This window comes from Marmota monax, unplaced genomic scaffold, assembly GCF_021218885.2.
Source record: "Marmota monax isolate L192 unplaced genomic scaffold, Marmota_monax_Labrador192_F-V1.1 WCK01_AAM20220418_F8-fsc00023, whole genome shotgun sequence".
NCBI classification, from domain to species: Eukaryota; Metazoa; Chordata; class Mammalia; order Rodentia; family Sciuridae; genus Marmota; species Marmota monax.
This window is the reverse complement of record NW_026692907.1, coordinates 1,555,991-1,572,228: the sequence shown is the minus strand read 5'-3', so window position 1 is coordinate 1,572,228 and position 16,238 is coordinate 1,555,991. Positions and strand designations below refer to the sequence as shown.

Sequence of the window (16,238 nt, the reverse complement as noted above, 5' to 3'; positions counted from 1 at the left end):
CCTTTTCCCGCCGGGGGTCCCCAGGGTAGCACAGGAACCTCAAGTGAGCCGCGCGACCTCGCGGGTCCTAGGCTTCCTTAGGCTCGGCGGTGCCCGGGCGGGCTGCGGGACCTCGCGACCCTCTCTCTGTAGCTCCGCCCTCCCCGAAAGCCCCGGTGACTTCGACCCTGGCCCTCCGCTAGGGGGCCCGCCCCCTGTTCTCGAGCTAACGAGTGTCCTCGCGCGCGCTCCCTTTTCCTCAGCGTGGGTGTGAGTGCGCAGTCCTACTACTTCGGCCCCCTCCCCATTGTTTCCTCGAGGCCACCACACACCCCTGAGGGTGGCCCCTCCCCCAGGGTGCTCCCCCCTCCCCTCTCGGTTTAACGGGTGCCTGGGGGACCCCAAAAGCAAGGGAGGGGACACCCCTGAACAATTCCTCGGCGTCGGGGCACCCAGGCCTTGGCGCCCGTCTCCCCCCCCAAGCCAGGACCCCATTCAGGGTTCCGTTCCTCTCTCCCTTCCCCCTCTCCAGGGCTCCCACTCGGCCTCGGCCCCCTCCCCTCAGCGGGTCCTCCTCTTTCTCTCCCTCTCCCTCCTCCTCCCCCTCCCCATCCCTTCCCCCCCACAATGCAGTTCGCGGCGCGGCGGACATGGCGGTGGAGTCCTGAGCTCGTCGTGTCCCGGCCTCCAGCGGCGGCGGCGGCGGCGGCGGCGGCGGCACCGGCAGCGGGAGGCGGAGGGGGAGCGGGAGCCACTGAGATGAGGAGGCGCCGCGCGCGCCTGTAGCTCGCGGGCCTCGCAGGTACGGAGGTTCCGGCAGCCGCGCTGCGCGGGGTGCCGAGGGGGTGTGCTCGGGAAGGCCGGGCGGCCCCCAGCTTGTCCTCTTCAGGTGCGGCGCCTCGCAGGTGTCGGGCCTGGCCCGAGCGCGTCTCAGCCGCCCTCTTGGGGCCTGACAATTCTTTCTTTGCCGAAGCAGGCTTCGGGTGTCCCAGGGGAAGGCTGAGGTGTGGGAGGTAGAGACGGCGGCCTGGGCGGCCTGAGGAGGGCATTGGGGCTCTTCGGGCCGAACTCCGTGGAGAGGCTGGGGCTACCAGCCCGGGGCCGAAATCTGTTGTGGATCCCCGAGATGGATTTTGAGTTAACGGGAATGGTTTGGAGCATTCTCTTGGATCCAGTATGGTTCCCTGTCATGTGTGCTTTATCTTTCACCCTTGTTTATATATAGATGTATATATAACATGTAAACACACACACACACACACACAATATTTCCCCCAGGCTCGTCCTTGTGGGAGAAGGCAGAGGTGTCTGTGTGTGGATTTCGTTTCTTGCTTGCCCGCCTTCTCTGTCTCCCCCGCCCCCCGGTCGAATGGTGGTAATGCGCGCTTTTGACGTGGGTAACTGTGAGATTCGTATTTGTAAACAGACAGCACTCCCCTAGTGTGCTGCACGCCTCCGCAAGAGGTTTTAGATCCTTTTGGTATCTGGATTGGAAAAGAGATGTTTAGACCTAAAAGAAGCACATCAGCGAGATTTCTAGTCGTGCCTGAATGGGATGTATTCTTGTTGTTTTGACAGCGTTGAATAAACATTTTTTAGAACACCAAATCTTAAACCAGATAAATTTTGTACCTTGCCGGAGATCTTAGTTTCCGTATATCATGTTTCTTTATTTTGATACAATAGTAGTTCCATAGACATTTGACTTTCGGCTCCCATTTGTGATCTCCATAAATTAGTGTCCAGAAATGCAATTCAAATTGTATTGTTGGCATGCATTTAGTAATTAGCTCTAGTGGATCAGGCTACCTTTTATTTCCAGAGATTTTTATCCCCCAAGTCTTGCAGCAGCAAAATGTTTGTAACATTTGGTGAAACAACATATCCTGTTTGTTAAAGTAGTAAGAATTACTAGCTAATAAAATGGGATAATTCCAAACAGATATGAATAATTTTAGAGACACCGTGTTGAATTGTGGGATGGCTTAAAAAGAAAAGTTGAGTTTGTGTATGTATGCTGAAATTTTCTTTACTCAATCCATGCTTGTCTCCTTTAAGTTTGTTGTACACTGCATCCTAGTTCTGTTTAGTCACAACTTATAAAGAAATATTGTTTCATTTAGAAAGCATTGCTTAAGATAATTAATAAACTCACTTTGCCTTGTGTGCGTTGATGCTTTTGTAAGCAAATTATAAAAAGTTTTAAAAACCATATGCTTTAGGGAAGATAAGAATTTTAAGCTTTAAAAATAGAAAGTTCCTTAAAAAAGTCTTTTTTTAGATAAAATTTCCTGCTCTTTGCAGTTTTTCATTTGGCTAGTGAGGAAAATGAAAAACTAAAGCTTCCTTGAAATAATTTGGAAGTGGAAGTGAAAGATATTGGCACTTAATGTTTAAAGTCTAGCAAATATCTAAATACAGAAATGAAATTTAAGATCTTTCTTGTCTTGATTCAAATTGTTAATCATACAGATAAATTAAAAAATATTTTCATGCACAAATTTAGTTTAATTTTGTAAATACTAAATCACACTTAGCATTACATTTGTTTTAGGTTAAGTTGGTTAGAACAGTGTCTACATTTTAATTTTAGACTTTTTAAAAATCAGAATTTATAATTACAATTATAAATATCTCAGACTTTCAAAAACTGTTTAAAGAGAATTTTTATTAGTTCTCAGAGCAGACTCATCTTAGTAGTTAGAGAACTTCTTTTGACCACAAAGTGAACCTTGGCATACATAATAAGTATCATTAATTATGTTTTATTCTTTATAAAATGTCAAATCAGGATCTGGCCAGGGGTAGTGGCACATGCCTGTAATCCTAGCTTCTTGGGTAGCTGAGGCAGGAGGATCACTAGTTTGAGACCAGCCTTAGTAAGTTTGAAGTAAGCCTCTGCAACTTAGCTAGACCCTGTTTCAAAATAAAAAGTAAGAGAAGGGCTGGGGATGTAGCCAGGGGTAGGGCACCCCTGGGTTCAATCTTCGTACCCTCATCCCCGACAAATAAAAGTCTTAAAAAATCAGAATCTCTGGATAGAAAAAGGTGTTTGAATTTATTGACTTTGGAATGTTTCAGAGAAATGAAATATCCAATATTACCTGTAAATGCTGATGCCAGTAAATTTTGTTTATCCTGAAAAAAACAAAAACCATTTTCATATAATAGAATCCAGTGAGATGTATTACTTTCTAAAATAAACTATAGATGTTTTGATAAAATAATGTTACATAATTAAAGTCATGTTCTTAAAAAAAACAAAAACAAAAACAAATAATTCTAGGAAGACTTGAAACAGGGGACAAGGCCACTATAGATCAAAGCAGGATATGTGGACTTTTTTTTTTTAATTTTTTATTGTTGGCTGTTCAAAACATTACATAGTTAGGATATGTGGACTTTTAAAAACTAATCTTAGAATTTGGTTGTTTACATATACCAAATTAATTCTTTCATTTCTAGAATCCTAGACAATTGCCTAATTTGGGGAATGTTAAAAACCAACATGCTGGGTCTAGGGGTTGAGGCTCAGTGGCAGAGTGCTTACGTTGCACATGTGAAGCACTGGGTTCTATCCTCAGCACCACATAAAAATAAATAAACAAAATAAAGATATTGTGTCCATGTATAACTAAAAATAAATAAATAAATAAAAAACAAAACCACCACCAACAAAAAAAAACACATGTTGTCCCTAAGCGTTTCTTATAAACTCAAAAAGAAGAGAAGGTACAAAAATGCAAAGATTAGCAGTTCGGATTTTTTTCTGTTAAGTAACAGATTTAATTATTTGGTGTGGTATGGTTTCTAAATTATTTGCATATATATTTTCTCATTGGATGTCTATAATTACCAGTGAATTAAAGGAGAGAGAATGGAACTAGTATTTATTAAAGCACTTGCTATGTTGCAGGCTCAGTACTAGATATGTTTATGCATTTTTTTTACTTGTTGATGTAAAAACCCTGTTTCTGTGACTCAGAAGTTAAGTAATTTGCTGACAATCATAGAGTTAGATTTGAAAACAGATCTCTCGAATACATATGACTTATTGCTTCTCAGGTATATTGAGTATTTTCTCAATTTTGTAGAATGAGAAACCTTCTAAGATCATGCATTTGTTCATTCAATTATTCACTTCACAGACATTTGTATTTGTACTTTATATTACTATAGACACCTTTTGAATTTTTATCTTGCAAATTAGATCACCACATGAGATAATGTTTGACCTGTGATTAAAACTGTTTTCTGACTTCTAGTCTAGTACTTCTTTCTTCTTGACTTCTTTCCTAGTAGATTCTATTCATTTTTAATGGGTAATTAAGTATTCTTTTTCATACTACTTTCCTTTTCCTTTGTTTCAAACTGTGTGTGTGTGTGTGTGTGTGTGTGTGTGTATGCCTAAGATCTTTGATCCAAATCATACTGTTTAAGAATTTTTGATTTATCATAAGTCATCATCGTCTTTTTTTTAAACCAGGGATTGAACCCAGGGTTGTTTCATCCCTGTGTCACATCCCCAGCCCTTTTTATTTGTTGAGACAGGGTCTTACGAAGTTGCTGAGGCTGGCTTTTAACCTGAGATCCTCCTTCCTCAGCTTCCTTAGTCTCTGGGATTACAGGCTTGCTCCAGTGCACCTGACTTACTACATCTGGGAGAATTATCTTGTTAAGCAACATTATTGTTGTTGTTGTTGTTATTATTATTATTATTATTATTGTTGTTGTTGTTGTCAGTGGTGCTGGGGATTGAACCCAGAGCCTTATGCATGCAAGGCAAGAACTCTACCAACTGAGCTATATCCCCAGCCCTTGTTTTGGCTTCTCAGGAAGTTTTTTTTCACTCACGGGCTTGGACTAGTTGACTTTTTCTGGTTTAGCATTGGAAAGCAATAGGTTGGGAGCATAGGGAAGTCTGGCCTGGAAAGAGAGAAAAACATTCATATAAACTTAGTGCCTGACAATAAAAATGAGAAAAGTTCTGGGCTGGGGTTGTGGCTCAAAGGTAGAATGCTTGCCTACTGTGTGTGAAGCACCAGGTTCGATCTTCAGCACCACATAAAAATAAAATAAAGATATTATGTCCACCTATAACTAAAAAATAAATATTAAAAAAAAGGTGAGAAAAGTTCTGATCTACACAAAGCAGCCTGTACTTTGGAAGAGAAATAGGTAGGGATTGGGGATGGAGATCTGTGTTAGAACTCTTGCGTGTGTCAGGCCCAGAGTTCAGTCCCCAGCTCTGTCAAAAAAAAAAAAAAAAAGTTAATTACTCATATCTGATAGTTTTAAGTGGGTATTTGATTTGTAATGTTAATTGTTTACTGTATAGTTACTATGTGCTAAAGAAATTAATTTTCTATATCATGATCTTATAAGTTTTTCCCTCAGTCCTCATGTCATCCTATTATCTTCATTTACAGATGAACAAAGAAGGTGTAGAAGGGTTAACAAGATTTCACATTTGGTTTGCAGCAGAGCCAGGATTTGAACTGAGGCACCGGGTTCAACTTCTGATGTTAGGCCATCTGATGTTAGAACCAGAGCTTTTCACCATTACACCATGTTGCAACTCAAACTTGGGGTGTCAAAATGTAGTGTGCATAGGATGTTAATTGTGTCTAGTCACATAGGTTGTTAAAAAATATTTCTAAGCACATAAAGTATGAGTTATATAAAATAACTAAATCTGATTACATCTCATCAATGTGCTAGCCATTATAATTTAAATAATTATTAAAATTGATCAGTTAATAAGTATTCATTAAGTGCCAGTCATGTGCTGCGTATTAGTGTAGGCCAATGAAATTCAAATAGTATTTGGAGGTATCTTGTGACGGGTCTTGGAGATACATTGTTTGCATATTATATATATATGTATATATATATATATATGTATGTATATATATATGTATGTATATATATATGTATGTATATATATACACACACACATTTATTGATAATTTTTATATATATAAAATTTGTGTGTGGGGGTGTATTGTGTGTGGGGCACTTTACTACTGAACTACTTCATTGGTCCTTTTAATTTTTTATTTTGAGACAAGGTCTCACTAAGTTGCTAAGGGTCTTGCTAAGTTGCTGAGATTGACCTTCAACTTTGGCCTCTACCTCCTGAATTGCTGGGATTACAGGCTATAGTAATACTCTTACTGCAGTATTTTCCTTTTCCCTGACTTCATGACTTGTGAAAACATTATTGCTTTAATGGCTAATGGAATATGTAATAGTATATTCTTTTTTCCTTTTTCTTTGAGATATAGTTGATAGTATCATAAAATTTATGTTTAAAAAAATACACAGTTCAAGCTGGGCACAGTGGCACACTCCTGTAATGCCAGTGACTCAAGCTGGGTGTGGTGGTGTATGCCTATAATCCTAGTGATTCTGGAGGCTGAGGCAGGAGGATCACAAGTTGGAGGTTAGCCTGGGGCAACTTAGAATTTGCCTCAAAATAAAATTTAAAAAGGGCAGAGGATGTACCTCAGTGGTAGAGCACTCCTGGATTCAATCCCTAGTATGGCTAAAGTAAAACAAAACAAACAAAAATATCTCCCCCTAAAATCACAATTCATTGGTTTTAGTATCGTTGTTAGGTTGTGAAACTACCTATGTAGTTCCAGAATATTTTTATTAGCCCCAAAAGAAACCCTGTACCATTAATAGTTATTGTTTATTATTTCCTTCCCCAAGCCTTTGGCAACCAGTAAGCTACTTTCTGTCTCTAAAGATATGCCTTTTCTAGACATTTCATATAAATTAAATAATACAGTATGTGGCTTTTATACCCATCTTCTTTGATTAAGCTTAATATTTCCAAGTCTTGGCCATACTGTATCATGTATTAACACTTTATTCCTTTTTATGGGTGAAAGTATTATATTCTGTGGACACACTTTGTTGATTTATCCATTCGTCATTTAATGGATATTGGGATTGTTTCTACTTGTCTGTTATGAACAATGCTGCTATGAACATTGTTTAAAAGTTTTTGTATGGGCTGGGCATGGTGGCATACACCTGTAATCCCATCGGCTTGGGAGGCTGAGGCAGGAGGATTGCAGCTTCAAAGCCAGCCTCAGCAAAAGCGAGGTGTGTGAGGCTTCCAGTTTCTCTATATTCTTACTATCACTTGATAGTGTACATCTTTTAAAATAAATTGTAGCAAATCTAGTGGGTGAAGTGGTAATTTATGGTGGTTTTTTTTTTTTGTTTTTTGTTTGGTACCAGGGTTTGAACCCAGGGGTGCTTAACCACTGACTGCATTCCCAGCCCTTTTAAAAATATTTTATTTAGAGACAGGGTCTTTTTTAAATTTTTTTTTTTTAGAGAGAGGGAGAGAGAGAGAGGGAATTTTAATATTTATTTTTTAGTTTTCGGTGGACACAACATCTTTGTTTATATGTGGTGCTGAGGATCGAACCCGGGCTGCACGCATGCCAGGCAAGCGTGCTACCGCTTGAGCCACATCCCCAGCCCGAGACAGGGTCTTGTTGAGTTGCTTAGGGCCTTGTTAAGTTGCTTTGAACTTTCAATCCTTCTGTCCCAGCCTCTTGAGCTGCTGGGATTATAAGCTTGTGCTACCGCACCTGGTTTATGGTGGTTTTGATATGTATTTCCATAATAATTAATGATGTTGAACATCTCTTAATTTGCCTCTTGCCTAATGTATATTTTCTTTGGAAAGATGTCTATTCACATCCTTTGCCCATTTAAAAAATTGGGTTGTCTTTAATATTGTGTTTTAAAGAATTCTTTATATATTTTGGATATTAGATCTTTATTAAATGCTTGATTTGCAAAAAAATGTTTTACCATTTTGTGGGGTGTCTTTTCATTTTCTTTTTAAAAAATTTAAAACCTGGGGTAGAATATATATAACAAAATTTACCATGTTACCGTTTTTTTTTTTTTTTTCAGTTTTTAAAGATGAGGTAAAATACATGTAAAATTTACAGTTTTAATAATTTTTGTTATTAAGTGCATCAATAATGTAGTCATTACCATTATCTATCTCCAGAACTCTTTTCATCCTATAAGACTGAAACTTAATGTGATTAAACAGTAACTTCCCTTTCCCCTCCCCCAGCCCATGGCAATCACTGTTTTACTTTGACTCTAGGATTTTGATTACTTCATGTAAGTGGAATCATACAGTATTTGTCTTTTTGTGACTGGCTTATTTCATTTAACTAATGTCCTCAAGGTTCATCCATGTGTTAGCATATTGCAGAATTTCCTTCCTTTTTAAGGCTCAATAACATTCTTTTAAAAAAAAAAAATTTTAGTTGTAGTTGGACACAATACCTTTATTTTATTTATTTATTTTTATGTGGTGCTGAGGAACAAACCCAGCGCCTTGCACATGCTAGGTGAATGCTCTACTGCTGAGCCCCAGCCCCAGCCCAAGGCTCAAGAACATTGGTATAACACAGCTTGCTTATCCATGCATCTATTGATGGACATTTATGTTGCTTCCATGTTTTAACTGTGAATAATGCAGCTGTGAACATGGATATACAAACATCTCTTTTAAGATCCTGGTTTTGGTTCTTTTGGGTATGTATTCAAAAGTGAAATTGCTGGATTATATAGTTTGTGAGCTCTTTGTTACTATAACAAATACCTGAGTTAATCAACTTATAAAGGGAAATGTTTATTTTGGCTCATAGTTTTGGAAGTTTCTGTCCAGGATTGATTAGCCCTGTTGGTTTTGGGCCTTTGGTGAGGCAGTGCATCATGGTGGCAGTATATGGGAAAAGTACATTTTTCATGGCTGGGAATCAAAGGCAGAAAGAGGAAGGGACTGGAGTCATGCTGTCCCCTTCAATGGCATGAACCCAGTGACTGGAAGAACTCCTATTAGGTCCCACCTCTTTTCTGTTCTGTTCTATTCTGTTCTATCTCTGGGGAATGAACCCAGGGATGCTTTGCCATTGAACTACATCCCCAGCTGTTTTTATTTTTTATTTTGAGACAGGATCTCACTTAATTGCTTAGGGCCTTACTACGTTGCTGAGGCTGACTTCAAATTTACAATCCTCCTGTCTCAGCCTCCATAGTATCTGGGATTACTGGTATTCATGGTTGTACCTGCCTCCACCTCTTAAAGTTTTTTTCTTCTTCTTTTTTTGGTACCAGGGATTTAACTCAGGGGTGCTTAACCACTGAGCCACATCCCTAGCCCTTTTTATTTTTTGTATTGAGATAGGTCTTGCTAAGTTGCTTAGGGCCTTGCTAAGTTGCTGAGGGTGGCTGCCGCAGTCTGGCTGGGCACAATCAGGAGCCACTTGTCAAAAGAAACTAACTTTATTTTTAGAACCACACACGCCAAACAAAACAGCCTCTCAGGAAAAACCCTCAGAGCCTCAACTGCCACCACCGGCTTTCCACAAGCCTCTCTCTCCCACACAAGCTTCTCTCCACCTCCCACAATCCTCCTGCTCTTGAGGCCGATTGGCTGGGTCACGTGGGCGGAGCCAAAAAAGTCCCCCAATGAGCAGCTCCGTGGTCTGAAAGGGCAGGGAAACAGCCCAATGAGCATCACCGCAGAGGAGCCAATCAGCTAGATGTTGCTGGGGCCGAGGAGCCAATCAGCTAGATGTTGCTGGGGCTGCTGTGAGCCAATCATCAGCCAGCAGCTGGAAGTTTGCTGGCAGCTGGGGCCCTTTTGGCTGTGGCTCTCAACATCTCCCCCTCTCTGTTTAAACAACAAGCCTGTTAGGCAGTCCAATTCAACATATGGTCCTTACCCGTCATCGGATGAACTGACCTCTAGGCGTCAGCCTCCTGTCTTAGGTTGGTACCACTGCAATTGGATCATACCCGTCACTGACTACTGGTCCAGCATACAGCCATACTTGTGGATAGGCCTTTGCACCTGTGGGGGGGGTGAGGTTCTTTGCCTCACCTCTGTAGAGGAGGATGCAAAATGCCATGACATTAAGCCAATTGAGGGCTCCTTTGAAAAATTGTACCACCGGTGACATCATCAGCAAAAATACCCCAACACTACCACAAGTCGCTGCACCAACAGATAGTTCACAATGCATACAGGTGAGCTCATAATGTGTCCAGGCAAGTTCTGCAAGCAGTTCAGTGATGGCTATTGTAGAAGCTGTAGATTGGTTTTATCTTTGACTTCACCAGCACTGGGATGAAGATAGGAATTCTGGCAATAATGGCTAAAGAAAAAATTATGTAACACTACAGAAGGCACTAAAAGAAAACAATTTTCTTAACAATTTACATTATCTTTAAGAGAATTATTAAATATAATGAAAAGGAAAGGTGAAAGTAAACAAACAGATCTGTTAACCTTCTTTTTTGTTTACATATTAAAACAATCCTCAACAGTTGTTTACCCAATTTAAATTAAACCATATAAATCACGTGAAAAAAAAATTTTGGATCCATTTTATCATGAGCGCTCATCATATATGATATATGGACATACGTACATTCAAACATATAACACAAAACACAAGTGTGCACACATAATATAATACATACAACACATAACATTATAGTAAAGGCCTTATAACTTTTTACAGGTGAAATCTCCATTGCAATGTTTAAAAACTCTATAGTCAAAAAATAGAACTGATCAGCAAAACATTAACCTAGGTCTGTATGAGCTCAAAAAACAAAATAGAACTTCATGATATGGCAAAGGGCAATAATAAAATAGATATTGAAAAAAGCATCCTGGTTCTGTTGCAGATGTAAGAATAGCCAAACTGGAGTTTTGGATATCAGTTGTTATGGATTTGAGCCAAATCATCTTCTTTTTGGTCTGTAGAAATCGCTTTAGTTAATCTTTCTGGAATCCAAATCGGCTGCTGTTCTCCCTGTGGAAACACATAAACAGACCCCCGACTCCAGACAATCACTGGGTCAGGACCTTGGTTAATCTCTCTGGAATCCAAATCGGCTGCTGTTCTCCCTGTGGAAACACACAAACAGACCCCCGACTCCAGACAATTACTGGGTCAGGACCTTTCCATTGTCCTGTTAGAATATCCTTCCAAAGTACCTTGGGCTTATGTACATTTTTTGGACACATATGCCTTTCCGCAGCACTAAGTCCTGATGAATCCAAATTTAAAAAGTTTAGAGTAAAAAGGGTTATTTTAAGTTTATCTTTGGGGAATATATACCCCTTCCCAATTCCTTCTTTTTGCTTTAATAAGTACATTTTAATAGTTTGATGAGCTCTTTCAACTATGCCTTGTCCCTGTGGATTGTATGGGATTCCTGTTATATGAGTAATGCCAAATGTTGAGCAAAATTGTTTAAAAGAGGTAGAAGTATAACCAGGGGCATTATCTGTTTTTAACTGTTTTGGAACACCCACAGTGGCAAAATTTTGTAAGCAATGAGCTATAACATCTTTAGTTTTTTCTCCGGCATGAAGGGAGCCCATCAAAAATCCAGAAGAAGTATCAACTGTAACATGCAAATATTTTAATTTTCCAAATTCTGGCAAGTGTGTGACGTCCATCTGCCAAATATGGTTAGGTATCAATCCTCTAGGATTGACTCCAAGATTAACTTGTGGTAAAAAGGTCACACAATTTTGACATTGTTTTATTATTTGTCTAGCTTGTTCCTTAGTTATTTTAAAACGCTTTTGTAAAGTATTAGCATTGACATGGAACTTTTTATGAAAATTTATAGCTTCTTCTAGTGTAGAGAAAATATGTATGTCATGTGTAGTTTTATCTGCTAAATCATTGCCCAAACTAAGGGCTCCAGGCAATCCTGTATGTGCCCTGATATGTCCTATAAAGAATGGATCTTTTCTGTCCCAGATTAGACTTTGTATAGTGGAAAGCAAAGAGAAAACAGTAGAAGAAGGGGAAATCCTACCAGCATCTTCAAGAGATACTATAGCATTAACTACATACTGACTATCAGAAAATAAATTAAATACAGAATCTTTAAACATCACAAAAGCTTGTAAAACTGCATTAAGCTCTACCTTTTGAGCTGATTGTTTGGGTACTAAAAATGTAAAAGTTTGATCAGGGGTAACTACTGCTGCTGTACCATTATTTGACCCATCAGTGAATATATTTGGAGCATTCATGATAGGTGTTTTTCTTGTCATTTTTGGAAAAATTACAGGATGCAATGACCAAAAAGACAATAAAGGATTAGATGGTAAGTGGTTATCAAATGAAACATTAGATTTGCACATGATTATTGCCCAAGTATTTAACTCATTAGCTAACTCATCAATTTGATTCATAGTATATGGAGTAATAATTTTATTGGGAGAAATTCCAAACACTCCCTTTGCTGCTTTTATTCCTTTGAGTATTAATTGTCCTACAGCCTCAGGATACCTAGTAAGAATAGTGTTAGGAGAATAAGATAAATGTATCCATAATAATGGACCTTCTTGCCAAAATACTCCTGTAGGAATATTTTTTGTTGGTAGTACAATAAATAATAAAGGCAAACTTATATCAATTCTGTCCAAATGCATATTTTCCATATATGTTTCAATGATTTTTAATGCCTTTCTTGCTTCAGGCGTTAACATGCGGGGTGAATTTGGATCTGATGGACCTTTTAGGATATCAAATAAAGGTCCCAACTCTCCTGTTGGTATACCTAAATAAGGCCTTATCCAATTTATGTCTCCTAATAACTTTTGAAAGTCATTAAGTGATTTGAGTTGATCTACTCGTATTTGAATTTTTGGTGGACGGACCATGGTTGAGGATAATAGAACTCCTAAATAATTAATTGGAAAATTTAATTGTACTTTATCTATTGCTATCTCTAGATTATAATTTTTTAATAAGTTTGTAAGTGTGGCATAACATTCTAGCAATGTGTTTTTATCTTTGTGTGCTAATAATACATCATCCATATAGTGAAATATTTGTAGTTCAGGATTTTGATTTCTAAGTGGCTGGATTACTTTGTTAACATAAATTTGACACATAGTTGGGCTGTTAGCCATCCCTTGAGGGAGTACTTTCCATTCATATCTCTGATCAGGACCTTCATGATTCAGTGCAGGGATAGTAAATGCAAAACGTGGACTATCCTCAGGATGAATTGGAATTGAAAAAAAACAATCTTTAATATCTATAACTAAAACATACCAGGTTTTTGGCAAAGCAGACAACTGAGGAATCCCTGATTGAGCAGGTCCCATAATGACCATCTCATTATTAATGGCTCTTAAATCTTGCAATAATCTCCATTTACCAGATTTCTTTTTGATGACAAAAATGGGAGTATTATGGGGAGATACAGAAGGTTGTATATGTCCTTCCGCTAATTGTTGTTTGACCAGGTCATGGGCTGCTTGTATCTTTTCTTTAGTCAGGGGCCACTGAGGAACCCATACTGGTCTTTCTGATTTCCAAGTAATTTTTATTGTCTCAGTGGCCCTTTCTGAAAATCCAACCCATGTCTTTCTGTTCCTTGATCTATTTGTATTGGTGCTGCTATACCTTGTTCTTGTTTTTCTAATCTTTTTCCTTTCCTAAAACCTTGTCTAGTCATAATAGTGGGTGCATTTTGGTTGATGTTATTTGTTAATGTCAAACCTAATTGATCTAGGACATCTCGTCCCCATAAATTTATAGGAAGATGATCCAATACATATGGCTGTATAGTTCCTTCACATCCTTCAGGATCCTTCCAATCTAATACCATTGCACTTCTATGGGGATTAGTTGCCACTCCTAGGCCTCGAAGCGTTTGAGTGGCTTGTTGTTATGGCCAATGTTTTGGCCATTCTTGACGAGAGATGATGCTAAGGTCTGCACCTGTATTCAGTAGCCCATTAAATTCATGTCCTTGAATATTTAGTTTTAGCATGGAGCGAGAATCTAAATTTAAAGAAAGCATAGCCCAATCTACACCTGTGGAGCCTAATCCCTTGGAATCTCTTTCTACAGTACGACTGGAAAATTTATCATGTAGGCTGGGTATTATTAGTAACTGTGCTATTCTATCTCCTGGTGAAATTACTGATATACCCTTTGGAGAACTGGCTATAATTTTTATTTCACCTTCATCATCGGGATCAATTACCCCAGGACTTATCATAAGTCCTTTTAGAGTAGAAGAGCTGCGTCCCAATAATAAGCCTACTGTTCCTTTGGGAAGAGGTCCTTTCACCCCTGTGGGAATGATTTGAACTCCCATCTCTGGAGTTAGTACTGCTCTGGTGGAGGCGCAGATGTCCAACCCTCCGCTCCCTCTGGTTTGTCTGATGAGGGATCTGATGGACAATGTGTCCTGGGCACTACCCTGATGGGGTTGCTGGGTTCCTCCAGTGCTCCGTATATTTGTGGTTTTGGGCCCCGGAGCATTGGGCCCCCCTGTCCATTTTTTGGCAATGGAGCCCGATGCCTTTCTCCACGATATCGTGGATAAACACCTGGTCCTTGTTCGTTTTTTGATAATGGAGTACCCTCTATGGTGGTTTGAGAACGGCATTCATTAGCCCAATGTCTCCCTCTACGGCATCGTGGGCAAATACCTGGTATTCTACTCCTTTGATACCTAGTTTTGTTAAACCCTCCTCCAATGGGGCAATTCCTTTTAAAATGTCCTGTTTGTTCACAATTGTAGCATGTTCTTGGCCTGGCATCTAAAGCCTGTTTTACTGCAGCTGCCACAATTTGCCCTTGTTCATTAATGTCTCTGGCATCTAAAGCCTGTTTTACTGCAGCTGCCACGACTTGCTCTTGTTCATTAATGTCTCTACATAATTTAATATATGTGTTTAAATCTTCATGTTTCCATGGTCTAATGATATCTCTGCACCAACGATTCGCTTGCTCATAAGCCAGGTGTTTTAGTAATGGCATTGCTTGTTCTGTATTCCCAAAAACTCTGGTAGCTGTTTGAATAAGCCTATCTACAAATTCAGCATAAGGTTCATTAGCTCCTTGTATTACCTTAGATAATTGACCTTGTAAACCTCCATGTCCTTGTAAAGTCTTCCATGCCTTAATTGCATCTGCAGCAATTTGTGCGTATACGCCAGGATCATATGCAATTTGTTGCTGCTGATCCTCATAAGGTCCCTTTCCTAACAACATATCTAGATTTCTCTGAGGATAACCAGCTGCTGCATTTTGCCTAGCCGTCTCCTTGCAAAATTCCTCATTGGCAACCTTCCATAACAGGTATTGTCCTCCATTTAGCACAGCTTTACACATATTAGCCCAATCTGCTGGCGTCATGTTCAAGTTGTTAATGGATTCGACCATGCTTACAGTGAAGGGTGCTTGAGGACCATAGGTTGTTACAGCCTCTTTTAGCTGCTTCACTGTTTTGAAATTTAAAACTTGGTAAAATCGCTGCCCTCCTGCCTCAAATACAGGGCATGTTAATATTTAAGACCTTGTCTCAGGATCCCAACTATCAACTGCGGGGGTTGGGGGCCTCCCAGCATATGGTGGTGGCGCTGTTTGTTGGACACTTACGCCCTCTGGTGATAGAAAGGTGTTAGTAGCAGTCTCCTGTAGAGGTGGTGCTGTTGGTTGGACACTTACACCCTCTGGTGATAGAAAGGTGTTAGTAGCAGTCTCCTGTTGTAACTTTCCCCCTGATGGCTTTTTCTGTTTTACACTTTCTTTCTCTGTCTGACTAGCTTGAGAGGCCTTCTCTTTTACTTGAATCTTTTCCTCTGTCTGACTAACTTGAGAGACCTTCTCTTTTACTTGAATCATTATGTCTTCTCCTTCCTCTACCATTGTCTGAACTGAAGGCTTTGGACTAAGCAAACAAGATACGAATGTCCACAATGGCAATGTGCCAACTGGCAGAGTCCCTGGGCTTTTCTTTTCTATTCTTTTTAAATCTTCACCATGATGGTTCCATTGTGATATATTTAACAACTCCTCCTTAAAAAGCCATGGGCTACATTTTTGTATTGTATCAACGTATGCCCTGACTGCTCTTGATTTTACTTGTCTAGCATATGTGAGGCATTGGGTATTCTCTGCATCACATAAAAATAAATAAATAAAATAAATGTATTGTGCCCATCTACAACTAAAAAAATTAAAATAAAAAATATCTGAACTATAGCACGTGATAATTCTGTTTTATTTTTTTATTTTGAGGAAACACCACACTGTTTTCCACAGAGACTGTATCATTTGTACAGTCCCACCAACAGTGCACAAATGTGATATTATTTGTATCTATCTATCTATCTATCTATCTCTCTATCTATCTATCTGTTTTTGACC

General features: G+C 39.3%; 1 protein-coding gene across 7 annotated transcripts in view; it reads left to right on the top strand.

Moving 5' to 3' along the window:
- Positions 1-641: 641 nt before the first annotated feature.
- The window catches only part of Tut4 (terminal uridylyl transferase 4), a 127,978-nt gene continuing 112,381 nt past the window's right edge, over positions 642-16,238 (top strand). For 6 of the 7 annotated variants that reach the window (XM_046451157.2, XM_046451160.2, XM_046451156.2 and 3 more), the window contains exon 1: positions 643-781. The gene's annotated coding sequence lies outside the window, so the exon portion shown is untranslated. Of the gene's footprint in view, positions 782-16,238 lie in introns of all 7 variants that reach the window. The other variant, XM_046451161.2, reaches the window with a different exon arrangement.